Below are 14,396 nucleotides of genomic sequence, written 5' to 3' on the forward strand. Positions count from 1 at the left end.
ACGTGGTGCAGGTAAAGGCAAGGGCAAGCTTGATCAGCCTTGAATCGGAGAGCTCTGAGGGCAGAATGTACATGATCAGCTGCTCAGCCGCCACAGTTGTGGAAGGGACAGGATCGGGAGGACCATAAATATATGTTTTGCCCTTAGAGTGGCTAGCGGTTGTTTGTACTCTGGAAATTTTTTAAACTGACTTTTAAACACTGCTTCTTTTGGGATCCCTTGTAAAACGTTTAATTATATGAGATGTATATTCTATAACCAAAACCCTTTTAAACCTAGCTCATTAGTGATGTCAGTAACACGTTTTAAACCAAATGACTTGATTAGCAAGTCCTGCACCTTTATAAATACACAGTGTAGCAGTCTTGGCTATCCATGGCGTTACATTAGTGGCTTCCCTGAAGTTAAGCAAGGAAGCCTCCTTGTACTTTTCCTTGTCTTCAATGGCTTTAGTTAGGGCAGTTTGGAACTGCTTCAGCTCTTTGGCCAGTTTAGCCTTCTGTTCGAGCAGCTCGGTGTTTTTCTTCTCGGTTGCTTCAAGCTGCTCGATGTGTTTGGCCTCAGCCATCTTAAGCTCCTCAGCATGCCTACCCTCAGACACTTTAAATTAACCGACCAGGGCTCCCGCGCGGTGCCAACTAGCGCTCATGGTTAGAGCTCCTGTGATCAGAAGAAAGACAAATTGTTAGTGGAAAATGACAAGATAAACAAATAAAACTCAGCAAAAAATGGCAACTTACGCTAAGCACTTTGGTCAGCGCACAGTTAATGATCTAGTCGACCTCCATGGAATTGGTACCAATGATAGCCTCTCAGCTGCGTCAGTGCCTCAACAACTTGGTTAGCCTATCTTTGGTCGAACTAAGTATAGTGTTTGTCAAGGCCTCTCCTGTTTGATCAAAGGGTGTCTGGTCAACAGGCACTGGAGGACGGGTCTGGTCGACAACGGCTGGGGGAGACATTTGGTCGATGGGAGCAAGAGGAGGCGTTGTTTCCTTTGGAGGAACTGGTGTTGGAGGATCCCCGATCCCAGCCTTTTTGTCGGAGGGTTCTTGCTACTTTCTCTGCGGTGTTGCCTACTCCCTTTTTTCTTGCTCGAAGGAACGGCAGGTTCAGATTTGCTGTATAAGTCGAGCAGATCTTCAATTGACATGACTACAAAATAGAAGTGAGCAGTCAGGTTATATAGATGGAGATGTCTACTGAATCAAGGAAATTATAAGTAAAATACCTGAGCTACAACTACTGGTCGCTACATTACTTATTGAACTACTACTACACTCACTCAGTGCCTTGAAGAAGTCTAGATTTAAATTAGGCGTGTATTTAAAGTTGTCGTCCCTGTCAAATAATTGACAGGGAATGGGCAAATTGTCTAAGAGTGAGAAGTTAGTACCGTTCTCATCTGAAGATTCAAGAATAGGCTCGGGATGCTCAGAAACTTTCCGCTTGCCCTTTCCTGGTGGAGCAGGGGCAGCAGCTACTCGCGAGGTGCTAGAGGGTTCCCTGATGGTCACTCTCGTTGTCCTCCTCCTCGGAGGTTATGACACGTCTTGGTGCTGCTCAGGAACCTCTCCACCAGTAGCACTCCCCGCAATTGATTCCCTCACATCCTAGTGAGGCACCAGAAGGCCAACCAGCCTTAGATTGTTTTCCATGACCAGCTCTTTGACACTTTTTTCTATATCAGTCAAGCTGGCCAGGGAAGCTTCTCGTATCTCCATTTCTGGAGTAAGGGTTGGTCGACGCCACAAACTTGAATGACGCCAAAGTTCTAAGGAATGTGCAGAAAAGCTAAAGGAAATTAAGTGACCAATAAATAAATAATTTACCTCCTTGAGTGAAGGCCAAATTGTTGGCAACCAAGTCCGGTGTTAAAAAGTAATCCTAGAAGTACATTCCCACATTGGACTTGTGGGTGATCTCACTCAGGAATGTGCGAGCAGATTTCTGGTTGTAAAAGTGGAAGAACCCCGTATTGTTGTGATTGGGGTTGGACTTGAGATCAAACAAATAATTGACCTCGTATGGCGTAGGCATGGGCCACTTCTTATGGCTGTACAGGATATAGAGAGCAGAGAGCACTCTATATCTGTTTGGGGGATTTGGAAGGGGGCGACCTCGAAATAGTTGGCCACCCCCTGGAAAAACGGATGAAGAGGCAAGGTTGCCCCTACCTCAATGTGATATCTCGACCAGGCGCTGAAGGCGCCCCCAGGCAGGTTTGCTCACTGGTCGATTGTAGGCTTGATTAGGGTTATCCTAGGAAGTCCGTACTTCTTGAGATAATTTCCCACCATCCTAGATGTAATGTTGCTAGGAGATACCACGTACCATTCGACCTCTGGTCGAAACACGTCCCGAGGTTGGGATTTTGTTTGGATTCCTGGCTGAGGGGTGTTTTCAGATTGGGGGCTGGTTGAAGGATTTTTAGCTCGAGGAGCAGGCTGTTTGGTAGGAGGAGTGGCTGTTTTCTTTCTTTTTTGAGCAATGGATTTTACTTGACCCATGTTCGTTGAACTGGTTGAAGGTCTATTAGAAGGGTTAAGAGAAAAAGGAATTTCCGGGATTAGTAACGACGGCTGCTCCTGATCTTCGAGTAACTGCACGAGCAAGTCGTCGTTGATTAGTCTCTCACCTCCCCACGGGTCATGCATGAAAACATGCGAACAGAAAAGGGGAGATGAGAATCTACAGCCGATAAACCAAGAAAGTGGAAAAGTTGGAATAACGTTGCTCGTGTATAAAAGTTAAGCTTTTATGCGATCAGCAGCATTCTAACAAAAGCACTGAATTCTATGCGAACAGTTTGGAAAACAGATTAAAAAGCAGAAGTGAAAAGTTTTTCGGGAAAAACTTTTCGACTCTAAAAGGGCGGGAAAAACCCAGTTTTTTCTACATGCTTAAAAATCAAATTTTTACTTCGATTTTACGCCCTAAATCAATAATCCTAACTCCCAAACTGATTCCTAAGCCTCATATAGTGTTTTTTCCTTATCCTATCGTGCTAATATCTACGTGCCCATTTACCCGAAATTGGCTTTCCAAGAACATTCAGGAATTCTAAATCTGGAGCAAACTAGAAGCTAAATATTGCATGGCATATCAACAATGGAGGAATTCGAGAAACTTACTTGGATAAAGGGTAGTGCAAACTTCCAAGACGATGAACGACTAGGCAGAAACTCTGTGGATCGTTAGGTTTGTTTTGGGTCTTCTGGGTAGGGGTGTTCATTGGATGACATCCAATGTTTTTAAGCCCATCCGATCCGATCCAATCATCCAATTGGATGTTGGATTTTTGGAACCGATCCGATCCGATCCAATCATCTTGAACCAACCGATCTGATCCGATCCAATGGATGATTGGATCGGTTCGGTTCCATCCATTGGTTATCCGTTGGATCGGATCGGATCCATCCGATCTTTTAAAACCTTTATTTAGGCTGATTTTTTTAAAAAAAAATATTATTTCAATTATAAAAACACTAATTACTCATCCAAATAATAAAAATATTTAATTGTAATGATTTAGAAGTTTACAACACAAATCTAATATAAAATTAAAAACATAAGTCTTAATAATTTGTAGGAATCCAACATAAAATTAAAAACATAAGTCTTAATAATTTGTAGGAATCCAACATAAAATTACAATAATACATCATAATTAAATAAAAAAGTTTAGTACATCAAATATAATATATGTAAACAGTAAATGTAATAAAATATAATATATTTTAACTTTAAAAAAATATATTTATCTGAATATTAATTGGATGGTATTGGATCATTATTGGATTGGATCGGTCGGTTGGATCCATTGGATTTACATGTCATCCAAGAACCGACCGATCCAATATTGGATTTTTAAAAATGTCATCCGATCCAATCCAATCATGATTGGATATCCAATTTTTAGCGGTCGGTTGACATTGGATCGGTCGGTTTGTTATTGGATCAGATCGTTTTTGCACAGCCCTACTTCTGGGTTTTGAGGGCTCTGTTCTTCAGTGTTCTTGAGAAAGAGATAGAAAGTAAAAAGTTAAAGGTAAATATGGAGGGTTATATATATTGGTCGAAGCACAGTTACAGAGGTAATCATGAGGGGTGATTTTTCGAGGCACGGGTAAGCGTAATAGCTGTCGAATCACTTTTTGGGAAACTACAAAGACATGATTGGTTGCCTTTTTTGAGAAGGCATGAACGACTCTAACAGATTTGACAAGGCATACGAAAGGTTTGTTGTCTAAGTTTACTTTATGTTGGTCGCAGTAAAATAAACTTGGGGGGCAAATATTCACCCAAAAAATGGCCTCTAATGATGTGGCAGAATTGACCTACACGTGGCAAGCACATGGTGGCTTTAAGTGGATGCATCCTGCTTGGCCAAAAAGTTGTTGATTTGTCAAGAGTCATACTTATATGCGACCAGCCCGATTGCATACTTCCTTTATTCATGGAAATCTATAATTATGCATTAATTGTAATTTCTTTTATTACCTAGATACGCAAGTCTTAATTGTAATTAAGGCCCATTGGCCTGAGTAACTTCCTAGAGCCTATAAATAAGAATCAAAGGGCTCTAGGGAGGGGACTTTTGGATCTTTGGATTCTGAGAGAAAAATATAGTGCGATTATTCACCAAAGTTGTAATTTTCCCAAGGCTTGTGAAACTCGTGAACCCTTAGTTCATTGATCACAGTATTGGAATTCTACATCAATAAAAACACTAAGTGGACGTAGGTCATTACCATCCAATTGGGGTCGAACCACTATAAATTGTTTGTGTCATTTATTCTTCCATTTGATTTTTCTTCTTGTTTTCATCTCATTTCATATCGTTTATTTGACTCTGTGTCGTTGACCAATTTGAGGGTCAACAAATTATATGTTCAAAAATAAGTTAGTCCTAAGATTAGTCAGTGCACATGATTTACACTGACTTGCCAATCTACAATATATTCTACTTACACAGTACAGTGTTATGTTCTTTCCAGAACATTAGCAAAGTAGATAAGATTGGATGTATTTGTTACATCAGACTAGACAGATATTGACAGTTGATAGGATAAGTAAACATATCGTTATTATCTATTCTAGTCATATCATATAGTTGACCATAGGTCAATTCAATCTCAATTCTGAGTGGTTAGTATTCTAACTGATTGTATTATTTTAGTTCTTTGACTTGTTCGTTACCAGCTTACCCAACGGACTAGCCCATACTTACATCTTGGCAACTCGGTAGTATAGTTGGGTGGGAGTGTTAATCATAGATATGAACATCTATAGCTTCTGATGAAGAAGTGAAACGATGGTTTCCTTTTAGTTTGGTTCAAGGTGTTAAATGATAGAGATCTCATTTCAGTATTTAAATTAGTTTACTGAAATATCATTTACAAGGAACTAAGTGTTTTAAGGATAAAATACAATGAGGGGTAAAACGGTATTTTAGTCTCATCTCATTGTAGACCGTCTATAGAGGATTGAGTGACAATTATGGTTGTAACAATGGATGATTAATAGCGTATCTATATTTGTTATAGAGCGTTCTATGAATTCAAGAGTGCAATTCCGAGTCTTTAGTGGAGTCACGAGAAATTAATAAGTTAGTAAATTTATTTGTTAGATTTATGATAACTTATTGGAGCTTGATTTCATAGGCCCATGGTCCCCACTATACCTTGGTTAAAATCATCTAGATAGTCTCAATTAATTGATTTAATTATCAAAGTTGACCAGGTCAATTTTGGATAGTTTCACAGAGTTATGTAATTTTGAGAAGAAAAGAGAAATTAGGGCAGATCTATTAATTAAGATAAATTGATATCTAAATTAATAAATAATTTTAAATCAAGGTTCAAACTATAAATAATTAATTTGATAAAAGATTTAAATAATTATTTAATTAATTAAATCAATAGAAAATAATACAGGCCTTGATTTTAAGTCCAATGGGCTTATAATCAAATGTGAAATTTCATGGGCCTAAAGCCCATGATAATTTCGACTTAGGGCTGTTAATTAGCTATTATTTTATTGATTTTTTAATTAAATAAATGACCTAATTGAGTTTATAAAAGGAATGTTAAGAGAGAAGTCAAAAACACAAGTTTCTGATAGTTTTTAGATTCTCTCTAAACGCAAGTCTTTTTCTAAGTCTTTTTGTTCTTTTCTATTCTTCTCTCTGTATCTATCTCATTTGTTGAGAATTTCCCACCCTAGTCTAGGTGATTCTAAGGATACTTTGGAAGACTTTGAAGAAAATTGAAGATCGGTTCAGTTTCTTGGTAATACTCTGCGACAGAAAGGATACAAGGATTAGAGAAACTGAAGGAATGAGTCATTCATTCTGATGCGTATAATGTAAGTATTCTTATCATTATTTCTCTTTGAATTCAATTTTAGAAACATGTTCTAGGTTATCTCATATTAATTTATTTAATATTAGATCTACATGAAAATAAATAAAGATCATGTATGAGTTTCCCAACAGTTTTCTCTTCTCTTCTGCAATTTTGATCTCCAAGAATCCCAATTAAAAGTTATTCTAAAAATTAGATATAAATAACCCCCCTGGAATTACAATTAAAAATTAAACCTAAAGTCTGAAAAAGCATCGCAGGCCACGGCCATAGCCTCCAAAATCCAAAATTGTCGGCTTAGGCCGCGGCCAGCAACATTCTTCATCACAGCCGGAGTGCCTGGAACACCCCTAGGCCACGGCCTAGAATATGTATGCAGCAGTCGTATGCACTTTTTCCATTTTTTCCCTTTTTCTTCAATTTCGAGGTTGTTGCTTCAATTTCTTCTGCTCCAACCTTGAGTCTCAGATTTAGAGACTTCTAAAATACTTCAAATTTCATCTAAACTTCATATCCTTTAGTCTTGTTGTCTCCCATCAATATCTAGCTACAAACTGCACAAAATTTGTCAATTTACTCTCATATAATGTATTGTGGCCAAAAAATCAAAGACTCATAAAACACTAAGAATCCACAAAATCTAAGTGAGAAAGAACCAAAAATCTATAATTCAAAATGCCCTTATCAGAGTACTACCAATGAGATCATACAATCTCGAGTGGAATCTTTTAAAATCAACTATTTCCTATACATAGTTTATCAAGAAATTTCCTATGTAATCTATGAAGAATGATATAGTTGGAAAACTCGATCATACAAGTTTAATTAGTACTTTTGCATAAACCACAACCACTGAACCCTCAAATTATGTGCTTTGTGGGACATTTGTTGGGCCTTCATTGGCTGTTTCTGGCTCATCATCACTAATTTCAATTATTTCTAGTTCAAAGTAATCCATAGAGTCATCTTTAGAAGAATGAACTTCTTCATCATCCACTTGAGCAAGAAAATCACCCCATTTTACAAACAAGTTGTAAAAGTAATCATCTTGGTTCATTTTTCCAAGTGGATTGACAACAACATCAGCAGAGAGATCAGATTCCACTTCCTCGAGGCAACAACCCAAATTCAATTTTTCAGGACCTACTTTGGGGATATGTCTTACAGCCGTGTCATCATCTTTCCACTCCATAGAAAATACAACATCTGGAACACCATGTATATTTGAACCTCCCTATAACTTTGGTTTTTCATGTCATCCAAGAAATGTCTAACCTTCTTATCTCCAACAACCATTATCCTCATATTTAGGTGTTTCCCATAGGGCTTGAACCGAAAACCAAAAGGCAATTTGTAACCTAAACCTTGGCCAATATCATCTAAATCATTCTTCTTAAACTTCTTAAACTCATAATTGTCAAAATAGGCAACATACCCTCCTTCATATCGCCTGTTTCCAAAAGGAGTCAACCAAATACCCCCATGGTATAGCTTCACAATGAATAGGTCAGCTTCAGTTCCAGAAAAGTGGAATTCAGTTTGAATGATCAGTATAGGACCAAAAATTGGGACAAAACCCTTCAACTTTTAACAAAGTGATGGCAAAACCCCATTAGCATTCCACCCCCACAACAAACAAGCAGACAAAAAAAAAAAAACATGTGCAACCATACTCCACTGAACAGACATAAAAAAAAACCTAATCCACATGTAATCGTACCCTCACTGAAAATGGCCACTAGATTCCCTACAACCACTGAACCCTTTGTTTTAAAGCGCATTATTCAAACCGAATTTGACCCTATAAAACCCACCCTTAAAGCTTTTGACCCATTTAACCCATCGAACCACCAAGCATTGCATTACAACCATTATCTTCTAAAACCATAAAAATCATAACCAAGACCTCAAGGAAGAAGGCAAGGATGCTTACCGTAGTCAGGAGGAGCCCTGTCTTCACCACGTTTCCAAAATGTGACTTGATTGGATTGGTTATGACTAACTTCGATATGATCCTGGATATGGATTGGTTAGCCGAGTTTGGGGCGATGATAAATTCCAAGGAAAGAATGGTACCCCTTTGGTTTGAGGGTGAGAAACCCTTGTATTTGTTGGCACTGTGCATGGACCTTATATGCTTATGACATCTGTATTTAGAGCTAAAGACCTATTGCAGGAGGATGCATAGGACCCTTAACTAGTGTGGTGGTTACCACTTAGGTCATGTCAGTGGGATCGACACAGACTGGATAGTCTATGAGTTCTGGATGTATCTCCAGGGGATTTTCTAGGGTTACCTTTTTGCCAAAGAGATAGAATGGTAATTAGATTGGTGCAGGGATGGAATCAGGTCTAGGGCATTGTATTGAACGGTTTCAACAAAGTTGTAAGAACTAAAGACTCAGTTATTGAGTAAGACAATATTCTTTAAGGTGGATCTTTGATTTGGTTATTACCAGCTGAAGATCAGGGAGAAGGATATGCAAAAGACTTCTTTTTATACTAGTTATGGGCATTGGGAGTGTTGGGTTATGTTTTGGTGGATTTGATTAATGCTGAGTTGTTTTGATGGATTAGATGAACAGAGTATTCAAGGATTATCTGAATTGATTTGTGATCGTCCTGATTGACAGTATTGTGGTATATTCTCAGTTGGAGATTTGCCAAGGTCAAGGAATGCCTTAGAGGTCAGGAGTTTCCTTGGATAGGCAGGATATTACATATGCTTTGTGGAAGAGTTCTGAGTCTTTTTACAGATAAGAACCAGTTTATAAGTTATCGTGGTATCTTATTGATAGAAAAAGAGATTGCCTATGTATCATGTTATTTGAAGGGTATGACTAGAACTAAAGCAAAGTTAATTGTGGGCTAGTTGGTCAACATTACATTTGAGTTTACTATTTAAGAGAGGATTAAAGGGAAACAGTTGAAAGAACCACAAATGGGAAGAATTGAGGAGAATGTCTTAGCTGGATTAGCTAAGGACTATGCAGTGTCAGGTATGTGTTTATTGTGGTATAGGGATCGGACTTGGGATCCAATGGACACTGGGATTAAATGAGAGATTCTGGATGGATCTCATATTGCCCCTTATTCTCTTCATCCAAGCATCATGAAAGATGTACCAGGATCTGAAAGCTTTATATTGGTGGCCTGGGATGGAGAGGGACATAACTGAATACGTGGCAAAGTTCTTAACCTGTTAGCAGGACAAGATAGAGTATCAGAAACCAGTAAGGCCATTGCAGCCTTTGTGTATTCCAAGTAGAAGGACATCGCGATAGGTTTCACAGTGGGGCTGCCCAGAATAGTGGGTCAGAATGATTTGGTTCGAGTCATTATAGACCAGTATACAAAGTCAGATCACTTTTATCAGTAAGGACAAGTAATACAATGTATCAGTATACAAGTCTCTATGTGAGAGAGATAGTGCGCCTTCATAGAATTCTAGGTCTATCTTATTAGATAAGAACCCTGCTTTTACTTCCAAGTCTTGGGGAAAGTTGCAGGAGGTGATGGGTATACATTTGGAGTTTAGTATAGTTCATTATCCTCAGACTGGTGGTAAATCAGAGAGTTATCCAGTTATTGGAGGGGCACCTTATGAGATGTTGTATGGTAGGGAATGTATATCGTCCATTCATTGGGATGAGATGGGTGAGATGTTATATTTGGATTCTGAGGTGGTTTAGAGGATCATTAAGGCTATTGAAAAGGTTAGAGTTTCGATGTTCACTACTCAGAATAGACAGAAAAATTATATTAATTGTAAATGCAGGAATGTGGAATTCCAAGTGGGAGACTGTATCTTCCTTAGAGTCTCACCATGGAAAGGGGTGAGGAAATAAGGGCAGGTTGAGCCTTAGATTAGTAAGACCGTTGGAGATCCTGGGAAGGATCAGTCAGGTTGCCTATGGATTGGCCTTAGCTTTGGCACTGTTGGCTGTATACAATGTATTTCATAATTCCATGTTGAGGAAACATGTATTAGATGAGACTCATATGTTGAGTTATGAGAATCTGGAATTGGAGGCTAAGTTATCCTATTAGGAAATGCCAGTTCAGATTTTAACAGAAAGAACAGGGTTCTGAGGAACAAAGTTACACCTTGGGTTAAGGTATTATACAGAAACAGTAAGGTCGAGGGAGGGACCTGGGAAACTAAAATCAGATATGTGGGATTGATATTCCGGGCTATTCAGATAAAATTTTGAGGACAAAATTTCTGTAAGGAGGGGATAGTTGTAACATCCTAAATTTCCTAATAAGGCTTAGGGCCTTGATTAGGGGGCCAGGATGGAAAATTATAAAATAATATGACTATAAGATATTTATGTGTATTATCACGTGATTATGTGAATAATATTATAATATGACTTGATATGCATGCTTAGGTGTATTAAATATACATGTGGGCCCATTTCTGTTTAATAGGGCAATTTTCATAATTTGGCCCGTTTTGGGTATATTTGGCATATATGTGATATATGTGTGGGACTACCTTATTATATGGTTATGTTTGGTTACTCGGCACGAGACGATCCTAGGAAGCAAGCTAGTGGGAAAGTCACAATGTGATCCATACTTGACTCGGAGTAAGTCAAGGGGTATATTAGGTATTTAGCACATTACTGGGATATTGGGTAATGGGAATAAATATTTGATGATAAATTGGGAGTTAGTGAGATCAAGGGGAAATTCTAGGAATTTTGACTATTTTACCCCGGGGGCATTTTTGGGACCCCGAGCATTAGGATTTGCTTGAGGTTACTTAAGCTTGAAGTAACCTGTTAAAATTATAAAAGCACGTTCATAACGTTCTCTCTATCTCTCTCTCTCTTGTTCCTTTTTCGACACTCGTTCGCATTTTCGAAGGAAACTTGAGTTTTGGGACTCGGATTCAAGCAAGGATTGAGGCATAGCGATTCTAGGGAAGATTAGAAATTTATTAGCCAAAGGATTTAGTTGGGAAACGACTCAATCATAGGTAATCCAAGTTTTAAGTTCTAAGCTTTTAAGCTTTGATTGGATTTTATGTTTTGATGAGTTTTTGGATGATTTGAGACTTGGGTTATCATGGTTTTGGGAAATTAGGATGTTTGGGAACTTTGATTTTGGGATTTGGATGTGTTTGGATAGGTTTTTGGAGGATTTTAAATGAGAAAAACCATAGGAAATGGTTGGTTTCGTGGTCAAGTCGCGACCTTGTTCTAGCAAGTCGCGACCGAGATGAACCAGAAGCCAGAAGGAATCTGCCTGGGGGGCGCGCCGCAACCCAAGAGGGGCCAAGTCGCAGCCCACACCCTGAAGCCCAGGCAATGGCTTTTTGACTTGGGGGCAAGTCGCGACCCTCGGGGCCAAGTCGCAACTGGCTTGTGCATTTTTTCCCATATTTGGTTTTTAATCGTAGGAACTTAATTCTCAGGGCCTAGGATCGATCATACTACTCAGTTGAGTAGGATTCGACATCCCAGAGGCTAGGATTGGGTCTGGAAGTATTTATTTACTCATTTTGATGGGATTTTATATTATGGTTGTGACTAGGTTATCGTTAGGGGCTTGGAAACAAGATCGTGCTTGAGGGTCGTTTATTGGCAACCTGTGCTTGGACCAAAGGTAAGAAAACTACACCCAGTATGTGATGCATGCAATACATGTGATTAGGGCATGACATGAATATTGAATATGGAGTTTATCAGAGCTTGAGTCTCTGTAAATGTGCATGATCATAATTATGCTGATGATTATTGAGTAAGCATGTTGAATGTCCTATATTTGGATAATTGACATATGATATATGCCTCGTTGCATTGCTTACTTGTGAATGGCACTGACTCATTAGTCAAAAACGACATTGGTGTTAGTACTAGTCGTGAAGTCTTGACTTATTAGTCATGATCGGAAATAGTACTGAGCCTTGGTCGTATGGAATTAACCTACAAGTCAAGAGCGGCATTAGTGTATTGAACGCAAAGTCGAAATGATTAGATCTAATCAACATGAGCATTAAATGCTTGTTCGACCCCAAGGTTGAAGAAAACTAAAAGCGCTTGTCTGGTCTAAAGGCTAGTTTCTTAGAGCCAGGGCCAAAAGGCTCAGGTGACTGAAATGTCACATGGCTTAGGGAGCGGACCCTCGGAGATGGTCTCATTAGTCATCTATTCAGGGAGCAGATTCCTAGAGATAGACTCATTAGTCATCTATTCAGGGAGCAGATCCCCAGAGATGGACTCATTAGTCATCTATTCAGGGAGCGGATCCCCAGAGATGGACTCATTAGTCATCTATTCAGGGAGCAAATCCTTAGAGATATACTCCTTAGTCATCTATTCGGGGACCAGATCCCCATATTGACTTGACAGGCATCTATACAGGATGCACGACCCCGTAATAATTTATTTGGACTTGCCTGCATGCATGAATAGGGTTATTACTGCTAGACATGACTATTATGATTTAGTGGCATGTTATTACCTATTTATGAGAATGTTGAGTTTTCTTGCTGAGCCTCGGCTCACGGGTGCTATGTGGTGCAGGTAAAGGCAAAAGAAAGCTAGATCATCCTTAAGTTGGAGAGCTTAGGTGATGATGTGTACATATGCGGCTACTCGACCACCACGGCCGAGGGTTTAAAGAGGAACAAGGGTTAAACCCTATTTTGCCGCTTAGGTCGGCTGGTTGTAAATCTTTTATTGTAATTAACCTTTACAATATATTTTGGGATCCCAATGTATACAGTAAACATTTTAGTGAAACGTTGTATCTTTGACCAAAAATTTTAACCCTAAACCGTTAATCACACTTAGTTACACAATTATGCCCAAATGACTCGGTTAGCGAGTTTAGCACTGTTTAAAATGCACAACGTAACGGTCCCTGGGTAGTAGGGCGTTACATTCTCCTTCCTCTTTTTGTCATTTGTTCTTCTCCTGCTTTCTTCTTCCTCTTTCTCGACTTTCTCTGCTTCTTCTTCCTCTTCGCAGTACATAAAAAAATATTCTTGCTACCTGTTTACTTTTTTAACCATGGCCTATACTCAACAGTTGTATTCATTCAAACCAATTTGCCTTTTTTTTTTGTTCTAATTTAATTTATTTTCTTTTTCATTTCTAGGATTTTTTATTTCTTTCTCTAATTTAATTATCTACGTGGACACCTATGGGTGAGCTGGACAAGTTTTAACGGGCCACGTAGGAGGATATGAGGAGATAACAAGGGAAATAGAGATAAACATTAAATATGGTAACACAACATGGGTTTGGGAGGTTTAACCGGCGAAAATAAAGAAGTTGGGGTTAAGTGTATAAGAAGGTAAAGATATGGGGGTTTTGTTGCTAATTACTCATAAATATACATATATATGATAATATACAATCCACAAATTGACATAGTCATATATAATTGTTACACCCAATCTTCGAGAATAGAATTTATGTCCTCAAAATGTAGACTCGTAAAGTGTAAGCTCGAAAATAGCAAGTAAGGGTTCAGCACCTGTATAAATTATCATGTTTCCTGATTTGTTCTCATTGGCGACCGAGCACCAGTTAAGAAGGCTCGAGCATAGGCATCAAGCTCGAAAGGATGATTCTTCTCCGAAGTCTGAGTGCAATTTGAACCTTCATTGCAAGCTCAAGGAGGTTGATCTCCGATGGTTGAGCTCAGTAAAGTCACTGGCTAAGGACGAGGTTAATCAAAATGAAGAGCTCGTGATGTGGGTCGATCTCGAAAGTGTGTAAGTTGTATGTTCGAGGTTGGTAATCCAGTTTGAACGCAGCTACTATTTTAAAATCCCTATTCCTCGGGAATTTTTTGTAATCTGATAATAAATCCTGATTATCATGGGATATTATGTAATTAATGCATTTATTTGTATTTATTTCAAATTTGAATTGTAACTTCCCAAAATAAAAGGGAAGATATTTTGTTAACCAGTCTATAAATAGACTGAAGAATTTCATTTGTGGATACGCACAATTTGGTACTGAGAACACTCTACTAATTTGCTTTGTTAAAGCTCTAAGAGAA

The sequence above is a fragment of the Humulus lupulus genome, chromosome 9, assembly GCF_963169125.1.
Source record: "Humulus lupulus chromosome 9, drHumLupu1.1, whole genome shotgun sequence".
Lineage (NCBI taxonomy): Eukaryota > Viridiplantae > Streptophyta > Magnoliopsida > Rosales > Cannabaceae > Humulus > Humulus lupulus.